This window comes from Coptis chinensis, chromosome 9, assembly GCF_015680905.1.
Source record: "Coptis chinensis isolate HL-2020 chromosome 9, ASM1568090v1, whole genome shotgun sequence".
Taxonomy (NCBI): Eukaryota; Viridiplantae; Streptophyta; class Magnoliopsida; order Ranunculales; family Ranunculaceae; genus Coptis; species Coptis chinensis.
In genome coordinates, this window is record NC_141464.1 from 39,369,653 (window position 1) to 39,389,453 (window position 19,801).

Here is a 19,801-nt window from a genome sequence, read left to right on the forward strand (position 1 = left end):
TTGGTACAGCTTCTTTAGGTAAGGGCCGAAAGTATAAATAAATTATTTCCAATAAATAACTTTTTTCTCACAATATATATGCGGTTAATGGTATACCAGTTTTGATATTTTGATGTTTCTTTTTCTATTTTTGGATGAACCGTTTTACATGGTTGTGTTATTTGATAATTGGTATGGGTTATGTGAAAATAGGCTATCTCCCCAGTTTATGTCACTTCATGATTAACCAAATCAACAAATAATGAGACTATATTACAACGACATAAAGAACTGAAAGATGTTGAGTCACTAAGACTCGGATTTTTCGTAAGAACTCTCCAAAGAATGGGTATAAAGCTCAAGTCTCACGGGCTAAGTCAAAAAATTCTACTTCCAGTTTACTAGGGGTTTAAATCTCTCTTCTAGCAAAAGTACACAAAATTGACCAAGTATTATGGTGGTGCCTTGATAAAGAATTATATCAACAAGAACTATGTCCGAGCATAATAAATAGTCTAAGCGGTAATGAAATCAATAATATCAACTATCTATCAAACTCAACACTAAACAGTATAGAATATATATCCCAGTCTCATCATTAAAATTCATTTTTCTCATGCTACTGATATAGAAACAAAAATATTTTTGTTTTTGAAAACTAATTTTCGAAATTCATTTCTCAAGTACACCCTCCCCCTATTTATGTATATATTGACCTCAATGTATAAAGAAGTAAATGAAATGGATGAGGAAAAGGTAGGATATTACCATTGATGCCGAATATCAGAATTAGTTCAAGAAACAAATTTTTAGGTCTTTTTATGTCAGATCCCCAAGACGTAATGTGAATCTTTTAAAGTCAGATCCTCAAGACTTTTGAGTCCTTTATAGTCAGATCCTCAAGATTGGTATTCCTACCCACTAGGTTCCACTTTGTAGGAATTCTTCTGATCTCTCTCAGCATGTGATTGACAAAAGTATACCTTGTACCAACAATTTTCTCCTAATGGCTGTAACCCAGGACAAGTTTAAGAATGGCAATTCTTACAGCAACCTAGCTTACTTCCCTGTAGACATTTTAAGCTTTGATCTACTAGAATTCCTTCCTTTGAAACTTGGTGACCCAGCACTATCCCTTCCTTTACAATGAAGTGACACTTTTCCCAGTTCAGAACTAAGTTGGTATCGCAACAACGTTTAAGGACTAAGGAGAGATGATGCAGACAATCCTCAAAAGGACATGTGAATGTGGTCTTCTCTTGGTCCTCAGGGTGAATATGGATCTGAAAATATCATGAGTAACCATCAAGAAAGCAGTAGTAAGCTTGTCTAGCTAATCTTTCTAACATCTGATCGATGAAAGGTAATGGAAAATGATCTTTCCTTGATGCGCTATTCAACTTCCTGTAATCGATGCAAACTCTCCATCCAGTCTGAATCCTGGTTGGAATCAACTCATTGTTCTCGTTCTCGATTACAGTGGTTTCGGACTTCTTCGGCACAACTTGAACTGGACTAACCCATTGACTATCAGAAATAGGGTAGATAATGCTGGCATCAAGGAGTTTGACGTCCTCTTCTCGAACTACTTCCTTCATCTTCGGATTAAGCCTCCTCTGTTGTTGCTTAGAAATCTTGGAATCCTCTTCCAAATGAATACTATGTTGAACTATCATAGGGCTGATCCCTTTGATATCATCAATTGTCCAATCTATGGCTGACTTGTATTCCTTCAAAAGTGCTACTAACCTGGATTCCTGCTCCTCAGTCAAATCTGATGCAATGACTACTAGGTAGGTTCCCAAATCTCCCAAGAAAGCATACTTGAGTGTAGACGGCAAAGGCTTCAATTCTAGCTTAAGCGGCTCCTTCTTAAGCTCTTTAGATGGTCCATCAGGCATAGGCGATTCAAACTTTTCTCTGAACTTGCTGTCATCCATGACAGGTGATGAATCCGAAATCGCATTGATTGCCTTGACATTAAGTTCCTCACAATCTAAGTCTGTCAGAGCTTTCAACAACTCGTTAGCAGGATATGAATGAGTCAGATAATCTTGTGCTAACGCTTCAATCATGCATACCTCGTTCACAGCAGACACCTCCTGTGGTTGTTGTAACATATGGAAAACATTGGTCTCGACTTTCATATTACCAAAGGATAACGTCATATTACCGTTTCGACAGTTGATGAGTGCATTTGCAGTGGCCAAGAATGGTCTGCCTATAATGATTGGTATCTGCCTACTAGATGTAAGTGCTATGTTGAGTACTATGAAATCAACCGGATAATAGAAATCTTCGATCTTTACTATGACATCTTCAATGATTCCTTTAGGTATCTTTACTGATCTATCTGCAAACTGTAAAGTAACATCAGTTGGTTTTAGATCCTTCAAGCCTAACTTCTCGTAGACAAAATATGGTAGAATATTCACATTGGCACCCAAATTTAATAAAGCTTGCTCCTCCAAAGAATCTCCAATTCTGCATGTAACAGTTGGACTTCCAAGATCTTTCAGTTTCACAACCGCTTGATTCTGTAGGTACAATGAACATCTTTGAGCGAGAAAAAAAGCTTCTTTCGGAATGTTGGTCTTATTCTTTATTAGATCTTTCAGGAACTTGGCATACGAGGGGACTTGCTTGATGGCGGTCAGAAATGGGATATTAATATGCAAATTCTGAAATACATCGCAAATCTCCTTGTACTGGTCATCTTTTCTGGTATTCACTAGTTTCGAAAGAAACGGTGCTGGCAGATTCTTCAATATCGGTTCTCTTCTTTCGGCTTCGGTTGGCTTAGTAACAAATAGTGGGGTGACCGGTGGAGTCACTCGTGATGGCTTCTTCTTACTTACTTCCACAGTAGTTCCTTCAACTTCTTTTGCAACAGTTTCTTCAGCAGGTGGCACAACACTAGATATATCTAGAATATTAGAACTGGGTGGGATGGTGGGAACATAAGTTACCTCAGGCTCTGCAGAATCTTTTCCTGGTTCATAGACAATCTTGTTATCAACTTTCTTGCCTGACCTCAGAGTGGTGATAACATTAACTTGTTCATGAGTAATCTCCAGGTTATCCACCTGCAGGACACCTCTTCCTTTCGGATTTGGCTCCGGCTAGCTTGGTAATGCTCCTTTCGATCTTTTCGTCAAGGCGGCAGCGATTTGCCCTATCTGGCCTTGAATGACACTAAAGTTACTCTCCAACTTCTGGGTTCTTTGATTTTTCTATTTCAGCTCATTGACAATGGTGGTGATAGCTTCTTCCAGATGTGGGATAACTGCTTTGCTCGACTGAGGCGTAGGGGCAATATATCCACTCATAAGATCTGGTACTAACTCTCTGTTTGTGTTGGCTTGGTATTGCTGGGTTCCGTATGATGCTGATTTTTCGTATGGTTCTTTGGTGGTCTTGGAACTGATATTGGTTATTCTAGAACTGATTTGACTTATTTTGGAATCCTGGAGGAAAATTCCTCTGATTTGTATTTTGTGTCTTCCAATAATTCTGTCCCTGATTGAACTGGTTATTTCTTCATAAAGAGTTGATACTACATGCCTTTGTATTAGTATCCAAATAGTACAAACACTCTTCAGTGGTGTGGCCTTCATCAGAACATAGCTCACAAATGGCATAACAAGGCTTGGTTGGTTGAGGTTTAGCTTGGAAATTGTTTGGCTTTGGAGGATTCATAGAGAACTAATCAAACTTCTTGTTCAGAGTTTCAAGTCCTGTTGATAGGCTTGCCATAATTGATATCATCGCTTGATTTGGGTCTTCTTAAATTTGGTTGCCAAATTGCTTCGGCACCCCCTCCACTCTAGCTACGTCCTCGTTGCTAGTACTCCATTATTGAGTGTCTTCAGCTAAATTCTCGAGAAAGCTATAGGCTTCCTCTCCATCCAATGATGTAAACTTACCTTGATGCATTGGTATCATCATCCGCTTGTTCATAGTAGAAAGTCCTCGAAAGAAAAATGAGCCGTTATGTGCTCTTATCATAACCATAATGTGGACATGAGACTAGCGGATTATTGAATTTCTCCCACTTTGATGATATTCTTCACCACCTTCCCTTTGAAATTGCCGATGGCTTGGCTGCGATGGCATCCGCTTTTCGGGGGTAGGTAGAACTTGTTCATAAACTTTGTTCTCAACTTCTCCCAGTTGTTGATTGAATTGATCGGTTGGTGGCAGCTTAACCATTTCGGATGCTTTACCTTCGGTGAGAGAGGAAAAAAGAATTAACTTGATACTCTCATCCCCGATATTTTGGTTCTTGAAAGTTCTAAGGATCGATAGAAATTTGTTCATGTGAACATAAGGTCAACATTGTCCGCGAACCATTAAACTTTGGAAGCATAGAGATTCTTGATGCTCTAAATTCAAACCGGTTAGCTTCGTCTCGGAAAAACAATACTTGCTTGGTGGGTCTCCAATGATTGGTGAATAGAAATCACTTCGGCTTCTTCCTCTCATTGTGCTTGCATGGGTGGGATAGCTTCGGGATTATTGGTGTCCAAAACACCTCCATCATTTCGCGCGCCATTGTATCAATCTCGCCTAGTATTCTTGTGAGTCGGTTGTTAAACCTTGTCCACTGTTGTGTTCTTACTGGACGATGATATGGACGACGGGGCATACACTAGAAAATGCTATGCGAAAATAACGAAAAACTATCCTACTATGCTTGAATAATATGCAATTATTCTAAGTTATACTAAAATGTAAAACTACTTTCCTTCAACTGGGTTGGGCTTTGCAGCTAGTATCTCGCCCTATTGTCTAAAGCTGTCTCTTCTAGGGTTATGGTGAATCACTTGGATTGCTTAAGTACCACTGCCTACAGACGATAGTCCGTTTGTCAAGATTCAGACAAGAAACACTAGAGTTTGATGTGTAGCTGTGTTGGCTTACAACTTCAATTGTTGAAAAGGTCCTAAATGCAATTATACTATAAAGCAATAAACTAAACTATGATGCAACTATACTAAGAATGAAATAAAAATAATGAAGATTCGACTAACCTGGATGGTAGATCTTGTCTTCGAGATGTCCTTCAAGCTTCTTTCTTTCTTAAAAGGATGGATGATGCGGCTAAAATTACCTCAAGATCCAAAATTCTAATATTGAAAGAAAACGTTAAACACAAACAACTTACCCCGGCAGCGGCGCCATTTGACCAGCCACTTTTTGTGTATGTAGATGGTGTATGGTCGTTGAACAAAACAGAAGCGTATCAAAACCTAATTATCCCTCAATAAGTAAAGGATGAGGAGGGTATTGTTCCACTTTTAAGTGTATGTTATGTGAAAGACAGGACTGGAAAGGGGGTTTAAGGGACTAAAAACTATGACTGTAGAGATTTTAGATTCTAATGCTAAACTAAACTAAATTAACTAAACTATTGAAAATTTATAAGAGAGGGAATTCAAGAGATTAGAATCAACCAATACTTTTAATCTATGACCTTCTACTTCATGGTTGTTCCTACCAGTAGAATACAATTAGACAATCGAGCGAGTGCCGATGCCCTCTTGGACGAAATATCGTTAACAATTAACTCTACTTAAGGTTGTTCCTATGTTTATGCTATTAATATCTTCTTTCCTTTTATGTAAGCTCGGGCAGCCATTCAATGTATTACCAAGAGCAACATCAAGGAGTACTTCTAATAATAGTGCCATTCAATGAATCACTACTTAAGGCAAACACAAAATAATACTTCCCCAAAGTACCACTCCATGAGCTACCCCTTCTAAGGCAACACAAAGAATACTTCCCTAACTCTAAAGAATTATACTACTAGAAGAAAAGTAAAGAACACTAGCGTGATATTAATATTGCAAAACATAAACCTTATTCTATACTTCCATCCCCTGGTGTGGGCAATGGAACTAATAACTAAAAACATAAATAACTAACCTGATTGAAGAACACCATGAACCGGAAGAATCATTAAACCTTAAGATCGGGCTTCATCTCCTCCCTTGAAGGAGAAGATTAGCCTTCCATAGAAGGAAGAACACGAAGAACAAGAAGAAGAAGAGTCGAAGAACATAAGACTAGAAAGACTAATTTATTAAGACTCAGCTAGTTAAAACTGATCTTTTATTATTAATCTCTCTCTGCCTCAAGTTCTGGAGACAAGAATATAAGTGAATTGGCCAATTACATGAGGCACTTAGGTCCTCTATTTATAGAGGTTACAATGATCTCTAAAAGCATTCCAAACCGTTATTTGTTTCCTAATACAAATAGACTTCTTTTAGAGTCCAACTTCGTCTCCAAAACTGAGAAGGAATTGGCTATAGTGTCGATTCATGCGTCACGGACGATTTATGCGCCTCGTCACGCAAGCAATGCGTCTGGACACTCGATCCATGCGTCCCAGACGCGTTAGCCGATTTTGTCTCTTCTGCTCTATCCTTCTATCCTCTTTTGTGGGTTTTGGTCCAATCAACGAATCCTTTGGCCTTGGGCTTCCAAATAGGCTTTAAAATAGGTCCAAGTCGCATATTTAATAGCTCTAATTCCTTGGCCTTCTCCATGATTGTCCACGGGCTTCCCATGTGATCCTTAATACTCCGAATTGCTCCGTTTTACCCCTTTTTCTCTAATATTCCACAAAACTCTCCCTTTCACCTGTAGAATCATAAAACATATTTTACAAACACTAGTGGTCCACAAAGATGGCTAAACAAGAGGCATAATCGAGGGTTAAATAGCACTTTTTGAGCACTTATCAATAACTGCATTGCAAACTTACAACTATTTTAGAGTTTGAGGTCCCGATAATGTTCATAAATATAATATCTGTCAATTACACCTATGAAGGCTACAAAATATGGGTTAGAAATTAGAACATTGTATTATTCAAGATATCACTTACAGTAGGTTCACAATGATGTCCTGGGCAATATTCATGATCCACGATTATAGGTTGGACACATTTTCCATTATTATGTATTCAAGTATTATATTATATTATATTATAAGCTCGGCACGATGAAGATCATATCCCAACCAACTTTTTATGCGAACATCCTTATTTGTAGAGCTTATTAGAGAACAATTCTTTATTCTGACATTAAACACATCGCGCTCTCTTGGATACTTTCCTAGGCTTCCAGCATTGAAATTAATGGAAAATGTTTAATAAATACGTTTTTATTTCAACAAAAACTTTGCGACATTTACTTCAAAAAAATTCATATTACATGCATAATAGGTCGACTAAATACTAAACCCCATTTAAAAAGCATGGTTTTACCGTGCGCGCCATAATGTGCAATTTTATATCAAAATACATTGATTGACACTTCTAATAAGAGGTATTAGGTAATGATCTGACTAACATTAATAGTACGAAAGTAATACCATATAAATAAAACGATAATGAATATTTTGGCTTTGTTTTTTTGTTAAACAATTTCATAGTTTTAGCATAAAATAATGAGAATTTGAACAAAGCACAAGTATTTAAACAATCATAAACTATAAATTATGTGTTATAAGTGATCTCATGAGATGAACTAGTAATAAGAACTAAAATGTCTAAGAGCCTATGTTTTATCATTCCTATTTGCACTAAAACTTATAACATCATGATGTGTCCAAACATTTTGCTTCTAAATACAAGAAACTTATCTCTCTCTCTCTCTTAAATGTGCGCGCGCGTGTTTTTTTTTTATGAAGTCATATATAATTTTAAATGAATTGATTATTATTGGATGCTTCTTATTTTGGCCTAGTATAAGACATCATGAGAGAGATATTGAGTACTAAGTAAAGACACGAAATACCAAGTTTTGACAAGCATAACTCATCACTAGCAAAGAATTATAATATGGATTGTTGCCAATTAAAAGAACATTAATATTGTTATTATCGATAAAGACATATTTCGCCTATTTGTATGTCGTTTTTGTTTTACTCTTTAAGTCACAATCTATGCATTTTTTGCTATTTCAATAGACATTAATGTTTTATTATGACGATCTTCCTACAACCTCGATCTATTCAAAGTTTTAAACTAAAATATGCACTGTCCTATAATGAACTTCTTTTTGAAATGTAGTTATCTCCAACTTTGATACTTGAAGAAGTGATGTTGACAGCCAATGATTTGTTAATGTGGATTTCATTTTATTTGGACTAGGTATAAGCTGATGGGGACGTGATGTTAACGAATTGAACATCTATAAATCTATTTTGATAATAAAATGGCACGTGGAAGGCCTTGTTGTTGGATAATATGTATATGAACACAAATGAAGTATGAATAGTGGCTTGACCCCCTACTATAGAAAAATCTTAAGATAGCATGCAAAAAACGCTATTAATGACGGTGCTATACTTTTATTGATAGAGTTTTCTGAAAAAAAACGCTATTGAATTGATAGAGTTTTTTAAAAAACACTATTATATTTATAGCATTTTCCCCTTAGCGCTATTACAGATCGATAACGTTTAATATGAAAGTGTTATGCTATTTTATTACGTTTGGTTCAATCGCTATCTATTTATTAATAGCGTTTTCTCTTTAGCGCTATGATTTCTATAACATTTTAAGTTGTGCGCTATCCATTTTAAAGCATTTCTTAATTACAAATGAATGAATTTCGGAAACACGATTAATTTTTATTTTTATTTGGATCCAGATGGATTCGAACCATCAACCTCTCACTCTCATTGAGTGAGCACTCTTTCCCATTTTGAGCTTATAGATCCACGAAAAAATAAAAATAAAAAACACAACATACATTTGATTTAAAAAGGAGTAATCACTTGTAGTAGTTATACTCAAAATAATATAAGGTAAATCTATACAGATACACAATATAAATTACATAAGGAACTAGTACATAGGAATGAAAGATATTTACCACACGGAATGTAAAAAGGTAGTCAATATAATATATCTTCTTATACATTAAAATCCAACTAAAAAACTACAAGGACCCTCGAGCATTCTAATAATATATAAATTGTAGTAAACTGCTGGACAAATTCATTTCTCGGACCCCTAAACATTCACCACTAAACTGAAACCACAACACTGATATTTACATGCCCATCAATAATCAAATTCAGGCATGTAAACTTATTTCCAAATGACAAACCATTTATCGAGTTATCGGTCAGCAAAAAAATCCAACACCCTTGAGCATTCTAATAATATATAAACTGTAGTAAAGCATACCCCATCAAAATTATCTTCTTAAGAATTATCCTATCTGGGTCAATGCTTCTTAACGAACAAACAACAGCAACAGCAGCTGGAGTAACCTCCCCATCCCCATTCTTCAAGACAATTAAAGGTAGAGGAGGAAATGAAATTGGGGCAAAAACTGAAGCAATGGAAAAGCATCCTGCATGTAGAAATCTCTCCATTTTGTGCTTGTCTGAGCTTATAGCATCAGATGAGAATATTGGCTTACAAAAAATCGTCATTTTAATATGTACATAGAAAGACACAATGACAACACAGAGATAAGTTTCTGTTACTACAAGGATTACCTTGCGACAAATTGACGGAATCCAACGTGAAAGATTAGATCTTCCTTAGCTTTAATATATAGGAGCATTATATGAATCATGTTTCTTTATGCTGCATGAAAGAGAAAATTTTGAAAAGGTGTCGGCATTGAAGGAAACTGAATTAGACATGGACTTTTTATCTTGAGCAATAATGATCACTACATATGCAACACATAAGCCACATACTTCAGCATATAAATTTAGCAAAGACTTTAAAGCCCTTCATCTGTATAAGAAAAAGGGAACAAAAGAACAATAGAACACATAATATACTTCAAGGTTACAAAAACACAAAGGAAAGGGAAGGTCATTTACAAGCTGATCAATTCCAATAGTAGCACTCAAACTATAATTACTTGTAAGACGTAGAAAAAGAAGCATAATGAGGACAAAACAGCTAAGTGAAACATCAAGGTAATAAAGGTGAAACCTTATAATGACAATAGCTAAGGACTACTGATCTAAGTAAAAGAAAACAAGAGTATGATTGTCAATTCATCATAACTCTAGGTTATAAACATTCATCCGAGAAACTTTGAAATTCACAAACAATTTTCCTATGGGGTACTGGTGGTTCGTTTTCCTATTTGTTTGGGAAGGCGGTGTTTTGATATGTGATAAATATGATAAAATAAGTCAAATTGGCGCATAGAAAAGAAAAGAAAAACTTTATGTAATAACATTTATCTCTGCTTCTCATCAGCCGTCCAAGGGGAACTAAATTTGGTACTATTATATTGTTTAGTGCCATGGTTCAATGGGTGCTCCCTGACTTAACTTACAATGTTATTCCTATTGAGTATACATACTTAATAAGCCTAAGAATATATGTTTTCCTAGATATTAAATTAACTTAGTTAATATAAGAATATGGCCCCCAAACCCCAATAATTTGGTATTAATTCCCAATTGAATGGAATAAAATTTAATAATGAAACTTAAATGGACAATTTTATGCAGCGCACCACCTACTTTCCCTTGCAAAAACAGAAAAGAATCATAGCCCCAGGGCGTAGGAAACAAGGCATTTTTTATGTTCATTTCAGAATCCAATTTGCAGACCTGCTACTTGTTCATTATGCAATTAGTCGAGCACGCATTAGACAACATAATGTCTTAGAATGACAAAGTACTTCAACTAACCAAAAGCAATATTGGAAAGAACTTAAAGTACTTCAAATTGCAAGTAAGAGTTGCAAAACAGAAATGCATACCTTGTATTCATTTTGACCCAACCCTCGCACGCTCAGATCTACTTCTTATATTCACGAAAGCATCAAAGAATAAGAATGAGTGGTCTGACTTTAAAAAACAAGCCTTGGAATCAGTACATTATATTCATGAAAGCATCAAAGCAGATCTATATATGTGAAACTCAAAAAAATTTAAGTATAATATAGTGGTAGTGTGCACCAAAAACTCTTAGGGATAACATACCTCCTAGCAACAGCAGGGTTCAAAACAATCAAATCGGCATCTACAACTTCTTGAACCTAATTCGCAAAATTGACTTCACAATGCAAACAAGCAGACATGTGATCACATCAACAAGCAAACATGTGATCACGTCAACAAGCAAACATTAGCACAATATACTTGACTTGAGTTGACATGCCATTTTAAACTATGTGATTCACAATAAGCAAACCACGCCAGCAAGTAAGCTTAAAAGAAAAGGGAAAACGAGAAAATCTGATTGACCAGATCAAATTCACCAGTTATCCATAACTAACAAACAAAGTACTAATCTCACCCCCAAGACATATATATAAAGTTCCTACTAGCTATCCTAGTAGTTAAATCAGTATATATAATTTTGACTTTCATATCTCCCAAGACATAAAGTTCAATTAGATAAAATAAAAATCTGAACAATAATCAACACGTAACATAGCTAGCCTCTTGAAACCATGGACCAAAATATCGACGATATATCCGATATATCGCCGATATATATCGGTAATTTGGTACACCGATATCGATATTTCCGACATATATCCACCGAATATAGTACCCTTTATTTTCCGATATATATCGGAATTTCCGATATAAAAGTTTATATCACCGATATAATCGATATATCCGATATTTACGATATATATCGTTTGACTTTTTGACCGTTTTTTAATATGAAAATTTCCGATATTTCCGATATATCCGATATATATCGGTAAAATATCCGATATGTCCGAAATATATCGGTGAGATTAGAGTGTTTAGAACAAAGTTAGGGTGGGCGCTGGTTACAAAGTTTGGAATAAAATGAAAAAAAAAAAAAGTTTTTGCTTTAGCATCTCGGTTACAGTTTGGAATAAAGTGAAAAACAAAAGTTTTTGTTTGAGCATCTCTTGTGAACTTTTAGTCCATTCCATTTTCACTTTGTCAGCAAAAAAAACACGGGATTCACGGCTTCACGCTAACCTTCACAATTCACACCAACTCTCCTAAAAAAAAACATCTACAAAAAAAACACTTCACAAAAAAAAACATCTCTCCTGACTCCTCAACCTTCACACCAACAAACTCATCACCAACATAAACCAAAGTCTACTACTCAAATGAGCTTTCAAGTTTCAATAACCCACGGGGAAAAAATATAGCAGCATTTTCTGTATCCAGGTACTCATTTTTATTTTTTGTACTCAAATGAGTTTTCAATAACTTTGATCATGAGATTACTTTATAATTTATATGGTGATGGATGTACAAATTGTTAATGTTGGTACTGTTGTTAATGTTACTCAATTTGAACTTGAGAGTGCTGGGTGAGTTGTTTATAACTTTTATATGATATATCAGTGTGTTACTTGATGAGAGATGTCGGTTGAATTTTGAGGATGAACTGATGAAGAAACACTGATTTAGTTTATACACTCATTTAGTTTATACTTAAAAACACTGTCGTCATCAACGTTTTATTGTATTAGACTATTAGCATCCCGTAGGCTTGTACCTAAAAATAAAATATTGTTCTATGAAAAGTCAGCACCAACACCTTTCAAACTTCAAAGCACTGCCCAAAGCAGGCCCTCAAGTCCAAACCGTTTCCTACATTTGGATAATACTATGTACTTAATTACTTATGTAGAGGGATGAAAAACCTTTCGTGAATTTCCGTGACTTTATAATTATGACAAAAAAAAACTAAAAGAACAAAAAGTGGACTTGATATGGGACATAAGAGAAAAGAACGGATTGGACATAAGATAAGGTCATAGGGTCTCACTATTGGCCAAGGCCCAAAATATCGATATCGATAAATATATCGGTGTACCCAAAAACCGATATATATCGGATATATCTATTTTTTTGGTGACCAGTCCAAAGTCCAAACTATTTAAATTATCGGATATATCGGAAATATAATATCGGAAATATCGGAAATATATTGGAAATATCGGATTTATATTAAAAAATGGTCAAAAAGTCAACCGATATATATCATAAATATCGGATATATCGATTATATTTGAGATATAAAGTTTTATATCGGAAATTCCGATATATATCGGGAAAAAAAGAGTTCTATATTCGGTGGATATATGTCGGAAATATCGATGTCGGTGTACCAAAATACCGATATATATCGGCGATATATCGAATATATCGGCGATATTTTGGTCCATACTATTGGCATGGGCGGATGGGCCAAATTGCTTTTCCAAATGGTAGGACATGTGTGACCAAAATGCACCTTACAACTAAAAATGTAAATTACCATGATTCCAAGGCCTAATATTTCGAAATCGGACGATATTTCAGACACTTCAAAAAACAAAATATATCGGAAATATCAATATATCAGAAAAAATCAGTCAAACATCGGTCAAAGTCAACAAAGTTAAAAGATATATGTCGAATAAGTCGGAAATATCGATTATATCGTCGAAATAATGATATATTTCGGTTTTACCGATATATATCGGGCTAAAAAGGCTTAAATATTCGGCTGCGAAATATCGAATCTTTCGATTTTGGATTGCTTAAAAAACGAAATATTTCAGCGACATCAATTTGTCGTCCGAAATTTTCGGCCTTGAATTAAAGCTTCTTCTTTCCTTTTGTTGTGCTTAGCTAGCTACCTAGTGATTAGTGTTGATTGCTTTTACCGGAATAGATTTGATCAGTGTTTTTTATGGGTATTGTTCGTCTTGGTTATCTTTCTACCTTTTGGACAAGTGTTTTGTAGTGGTTTTGATTGAGATTCGATTGAGGTTACAAGGGTTAATCTGGCAGTAAAGATGACATCGACGGTGAAATAGTGAAGAGGTCTAGGCGATTGGTTAGATAAATATATGCCGACTGAGGGCGGGTTGGGTTAAGTAGTGATAAATATTGAATCTTTCTCTACCTTTTCTATTTCCAATCCTTTTTGTTATCAGTTTGATGGCACACTTTAAAGGTGGTAGTATATGTCCAAAGTTCTGACGATCAAAACAATTTCTTTCATCGATTGTTGGTATTGGTATTCCGTGGCGAGTTGAGGAGTCTATATTCCAATGTTCTTTGGCAATAAACCGGTCGTGGTATGGGTATTGACTCAACAGTTAAGGTAGTACTAGTCTACTAGACCTCATAAGGGATCATTTTGATGGGGGCATATGATAGGATCACAAAGAAAATTTAATTAGTTTCCTACAAAAATTAATGTAGCTATTATGTTATCTATAAATTAAGGTAGCTATTATGTTAAAATAAAAGAAATCTCATAAATTCATAAGAACTAAATTGATCTACATTGAGAAAATGAATAAACCTACGTTGAGAAAAATGAATGATAAATTGAGAATGTTGGACTTTTATGTTGTTATATGCATAGCTCGATCATTTTGATTAATTAGTTATATTTGTCTACGTACAACATTTCAACGTGTTCGGAAAAATTGTTTCGTAGTTACATATTTGTCTAAGAGAAAAATGGTTAGGAAACCAGATATTGGTTGGTCTCATGGCGTCTGGATTAGATAACAACAAAAGGGAAGTTTAAATGCAATTATCGCCAACTAGAATTTCATAGTGGTGGGGTCGATCGTCTAAAACAACACTTATCCGGGGTTGGTAACCAAGTGGCAAGGTGTATGCATAAGTCCCCTGACAAGTAAGAATTGCAATCACGAGACCTACTACAGGATGGCACAAATAAAACACTTAAAAGAAGCGCAAATGTGAAACTTCGAGTCGAGGAGACAATGTCTCATTTTGACGATGATGATTCAAATGATTCCGATGCGAAGAAGAAACAAAAGCATATCTGAAGGGAGGGGTGAGGAGTTTGGGGCATGCAACATGCACGAAGAAACTCAGAGGCGACCAATGGGAAGAAAGACACTAGAAAGGGAAGGAGAACATGCAAGAAATTTTTCGCATCGTCTTACTTTTGTGTCGAGGAAGTGGCTCTGGATCAAGCAACAAAGGAAAGGGGATTCATGGGTTTGCGGAAGTCCAAAACCATGAGACAAGAAACAATTGATCCATACACTATTAGGCGGGACCGACGACCAACCTAGTGTCAAAGACATGGGTAAAATGAAGACATGGAGGCGTAAGTTGGGTGAGGCGGATCGGTTCATGGTTCAATTTTGCCGGAGTACCTCCACATGCATTAACAACAAACAATCCATACTACCAACCAACTATTGATTTCATCACGAAATGTCCTCTTGGAGTGAAAGGACCAACCTTTGAAGAGTAATTGGGAAAATATTTAAAGATGGAAAATGATGATATCGACAAATTGAAATGGAAGTGGCGGAGGAAGTATCCAACTTATGGATGCACCATCATGTGTGATGGTTGGTGCAGGACAAGAAAGATATCCCTCGTTAACTTTATGGTCTATTGTGGATCGGAAACAATTTTCAAGAAGTCTTTCGATATCGGCATTGGTAGAAAGATCACCAAACCCGTATTTAAGTTAATGAAAGAAGTTGTTGATGAGATAGGTGCAGAAAATGTGGTGTAGATAGTAATCGATCAAGGTTACGCCTACAAAAAGTTTGGAAAATTCTTGATGAAGACACCCAAAGATATAATTTATTTTGGACACCGTGTGCTTGTCATTGCATAGACTTGATGTTAAAAGATATTGCCAAAATATCATCGGGTGGGGTGTATCGAAAAGCTCATTCAATTACAAAGTTCATTTACAATGCATCCGAGGGTCTTAGCATTAATGAGAGAGAGACATGTGGTGGCTGAAATAGTTAGATCTGCAGCCCACTAGATTCGCCACAAACTACTTGTCTCTCAAAAGTCTCCAAAGAAAAAGATATCGCTTGGCGGATGTTAAGTGGATCAAAGATATCTCGACACCCCATTGGCTAAGTCATAGAGGTATGATGGTTGTGGAGCAAGTTGCTTTCAAGAGCATTTCGGAATGATGTTAACTATGTTGTACAAATTCTTGAACCTTTGTCAGATGCCTAAGGTTGTTGGATGGTGACAAGAAGCCAACAATGCCATATGTCAATGAAGCCTTTGAAATAATGAGGGAGAAAGATCTCAAAAAATCCACGGATGTGGTTGGGTCCTTGATATTATCGACAAAAGATGGACAAAACAATTCTGCGTATGCTACTACACGGTGGTGGTGAGTTTACTTGATTTAGTTTGAGTTAATTAATTATTTCTATTTCAAATATTCCTAAAAGTTATGTTTATTTCTACTAGCAATGTATCCGAACCCGGAGTACCAACACATTGAAGCTTCGGATTCTCCGATCCCCACAAAAAGCGCTTATAAAAGTAGCAAAAGTGTTATTTAGTGATGGTAGCAAACAAGCAAAAGCATTGCATCGATCGTAAAAATAAGAATATTGATGTTCTCGAGTTAAATTAGAATTTTACATTTATGTTGGGTCACTAACACTTTGGTCTATTAGATGATGTCGTTTCGGATCATCTTGGGGAATTTGGTACACTGGCAGCGAAGAGGCTGGAATAGCAATTTCACACCACGGTAAATGAAATAATTTTTTCATGCTCTCAAATCTCAATCACTCAAATGCATTGTCTATAGATAATTAATGTGTTATTTTTGTTTAAATAATGCAATTTGAATGGTGGGAGTTGTATGGTGGTGATCTGAAGAGCTAAAGGAGTTGGCAATCAAAATCCTTTCTCAAACAAATTCATCATCCGGGTGTGGTGAGCCGATTGGAGCACATTGACCCTAATTCACACGAAACTTAGGAACCATATTGGCGCCAAAATTGATGATGTTGGTGAAGGTCCACTCTGACTTGCGTTTGAAGCAAAGGCGTCGTGCGCAAAATACGATAATGATCAAATTATTGACCTTACCCAAGTATTTATGGATAGTGAACAAGTTGATCCATTGGACCGGGTTATTGATAAAAATCTTTAAGCTTTGTGTTGGATCTGAGGAATCGATATAGGCTGACCCGGATGTTGAAGACATGGTCGATGAGTAATAAGAGAAGATAATGACTGCGCGCTAGTTTGGTTTGGGCCCGAATTTAACACACCTCTCCAAACACAAGATAATTTATCTGAGAGCATCTCTAGTGATGACGAGACAGAAGAACCTGATACTGATGATGATGATAGTGGTGGTGGTGATGGTGACAACAATGGTGGTGGTGGTGGTGGTGGTGGAGGTAATTTTAACATTCATTGCATGACTGACTCAATGATGGAAACTCCATTGGACCCACAAGTATATAAGGTTGCACCCGAAACAATAGTCGTAGAGGAGTTCTTAATGACAATTCCCAAAGAATGTATGAGCCAGGGCGTGGAAGTGTTGGTCAAAGAAGACAACGATGACACATTATACGAAATGATGTTGATATTGATTCGGTTTTTCTAATTTTGAAGCAATGAGTATGAGTTCGGGGACACATGACCATGACAATGAGAGTGTATATGGTAGTGGTATTTGATATCAACCAATCAAGAGATAACGATTATTCTAGTGGCATAATCGGTCGGCTGCAGTAGTCGTCGTCATATGGTTCTTCATATGGATATTGGATGGGGGGCTGATCCAACAACCTTATGGCGCACCTGAACCCGAACCAACATATGGAGAACTCTATCCAAGTTATGAACCTGTTGGAACTACACCTGGATTTATTGCATTCGCAATGTATAGTTACACAACAACTCCCGGTTGGAATCATGTTAAATTTCCAACACAAAAATATGAGTGGCATGTTAGACAATTTCTCGACGGTGGGTATAACTCTGTATACACTTGGGTAGGGTATTGTGAAGCAGTTAGGATTCAAGAATCGGGTATGGAAGTTGACCATCCACGTCACTCGTTTATGTATTGATGACTTGATGTAACTTATTTATCTTATTTTGTAATTTGAGACTTTGAGTACATTAGATTATGACATTGTGGTTAATTATTTGTCAATATTTTTTTATGGTTTTCTTGATAAATAAATGTTGCTATTATTTCCTCCGATATTTCCGATATTTCCGATATATCGGATATATCGGATATTTCCGATATTTCCGATATTTTAGATAGTTTGGGTTGGTCACGAAAAAAATGGATATATCCGATATATCCGATATATATCGGTTTTTGGGTACACCGATATATTGATCGATATCGATATTTTGGGCCATGCTTGAAACCAGAGATAACCCAAAGCACAAGCACACACAAGAAGACCAAGCCTTTGAAAGATATATATTGCTATTAGAAATTTTATCATACAATTAATATTCACTTTCACATTAGAATTATAAAGTACTTCAAGTGAAAGGAACATCCAACACTTAAAAGTGCTCCAACATAGTAACTTGCCTTGGAGTTATAGAACAGAATGCAAACAATGTACTAAGTTGAACTCAAGCCTTCACAACTTCGGATCTGCTTTTACATACATTAATAAGAATGAGTGGCATGACCTTGAAAATTGAAACTAAGCTAGGAACAGTAAATTCGTGAAAGCAAATCTATTAGTTTCAACAAATCATGCAATTTTGCCTAAGTAGCACTAACTAGAATAGAACAACACAAAATTCACCCAAGTTCAACGGACAAAAAAAATGTCTGACCAACGAAATCAAATAATGAGAACAAAACCAAATCAAAACACAAGATGCATACCTCGATCGATCCAAAGCCCTATTTCTACGGCTTCCATTTAATTATGACAAAATTGGTACGAAGATTCAAAGATGAGAACAAAAAAAAAAAAAAAATTGGGAGCAAAAGAGGCACCTTTTTCTCCATACACAGAGGAGATACAATAGAAGGTTCAGCGAATAATAGTTACGACCCCTTGTCTGTCCTCATGTATTTGAATAACTGAGAGCAATAGTTCAATACAAGCTTGTCTCCACAGACGCTCCCATTGTAGTGTAGTGAATAGTGGAGAGGATGTTTGGGATTTGTGTAGCGAAAATCTTCTCCCATGAGTTTCAAAACACGTTCAGTGGCTGATCGAACTCCTAGTGGCGTGGTTTCAAAATTCAATCTCCAAAAATTCAAAGCCATTGGAAAAGAGATAAAGAGGGAAAATAGAGAAAAAGAAGCGGCCTTCTTTCTTTTCTTGATGTGGGCAAGTCCGACAAGATTTAATCTCCCTCTCCCTTCATTCGATGGTTTTCAAAAAGCACCTTCTCAAATGGTCAATCTCCAAAATAATGAAAATTCAAAAATCTGTTCTCATTCCATTCTTTGGGTTTGTTGGGGATTTTGGACGTGGTGGTGGTAGTTGCATAATACTACTACTATGCAGGGTTTTATTTCAAAAGAGTTTTTAGAAAGGAAAGTCACGCACTGGCGGCTGATGCTGTTTTGAAAACTCCTATGTAAAAGTCGTGGGAAGCTTTTTCGAAAAAATTTTCAGATACTTACTTTTCAATATTAACTTTTCATAAATTTGTTTTAAAATCTTACATTTTTATAGTACTTTTACATCTACATTTTTAAATTTTACTGTAAGTTTTCAATCTTAAATTTGCAAAAGATCTTTGATATAGTAGTTTTACTGGTTTTTAAATGTTAAAATTTTATAACTATGGTTTTAAAAAATACTTTATTTTTATAATTTTTACTCTTACATTTTAAATTTTACTTTAAATTTGCATATTTTTACTATTAAATATGGCATAGGTCAAGACATATATATAATTGACATATATAATGACTATGTAAAATACATTTACATATATTCCTTATAGGTGTCGCTAATTTCAAAAGTTACTATGTAAAAGCATATTTACACAAGAATACAAAATCAACTAAAAAATTCCAACTAAAATCGTAACATATAAAAATCCAATG

At 35.7% G+C, this 19,801-nt stretch overlaps 1 long non-coding RNA gene across 1 annotated transcript; it reads right to left on the reverse strand.

Annotated features, from left to right (window-relative positions):
* Positions 1 to 8,892: 8,892 nt before the first annotated feature.
* LOC147475936 (uncharacterized) lies at positions 8,893 to 18,969 on the reverse strand. Its single transcript, XR_015208027.1, has 5 exons — positions 18,734 to 18,969; positions 18,314 to 18,379; positions 10,966 to 11,038; positions 10,743 to 10,826; positions 8,893 to 9,598 (listed from the first exon to the last, which is right to left on the reverse strand). It is a non-coding gene; the product is annotated as an uncharacterized LOC147475936 (long non-coding RNA).
* Between the last annotated feature and the right edge of the window lie 832 nt (positions 18,970 to 19,801).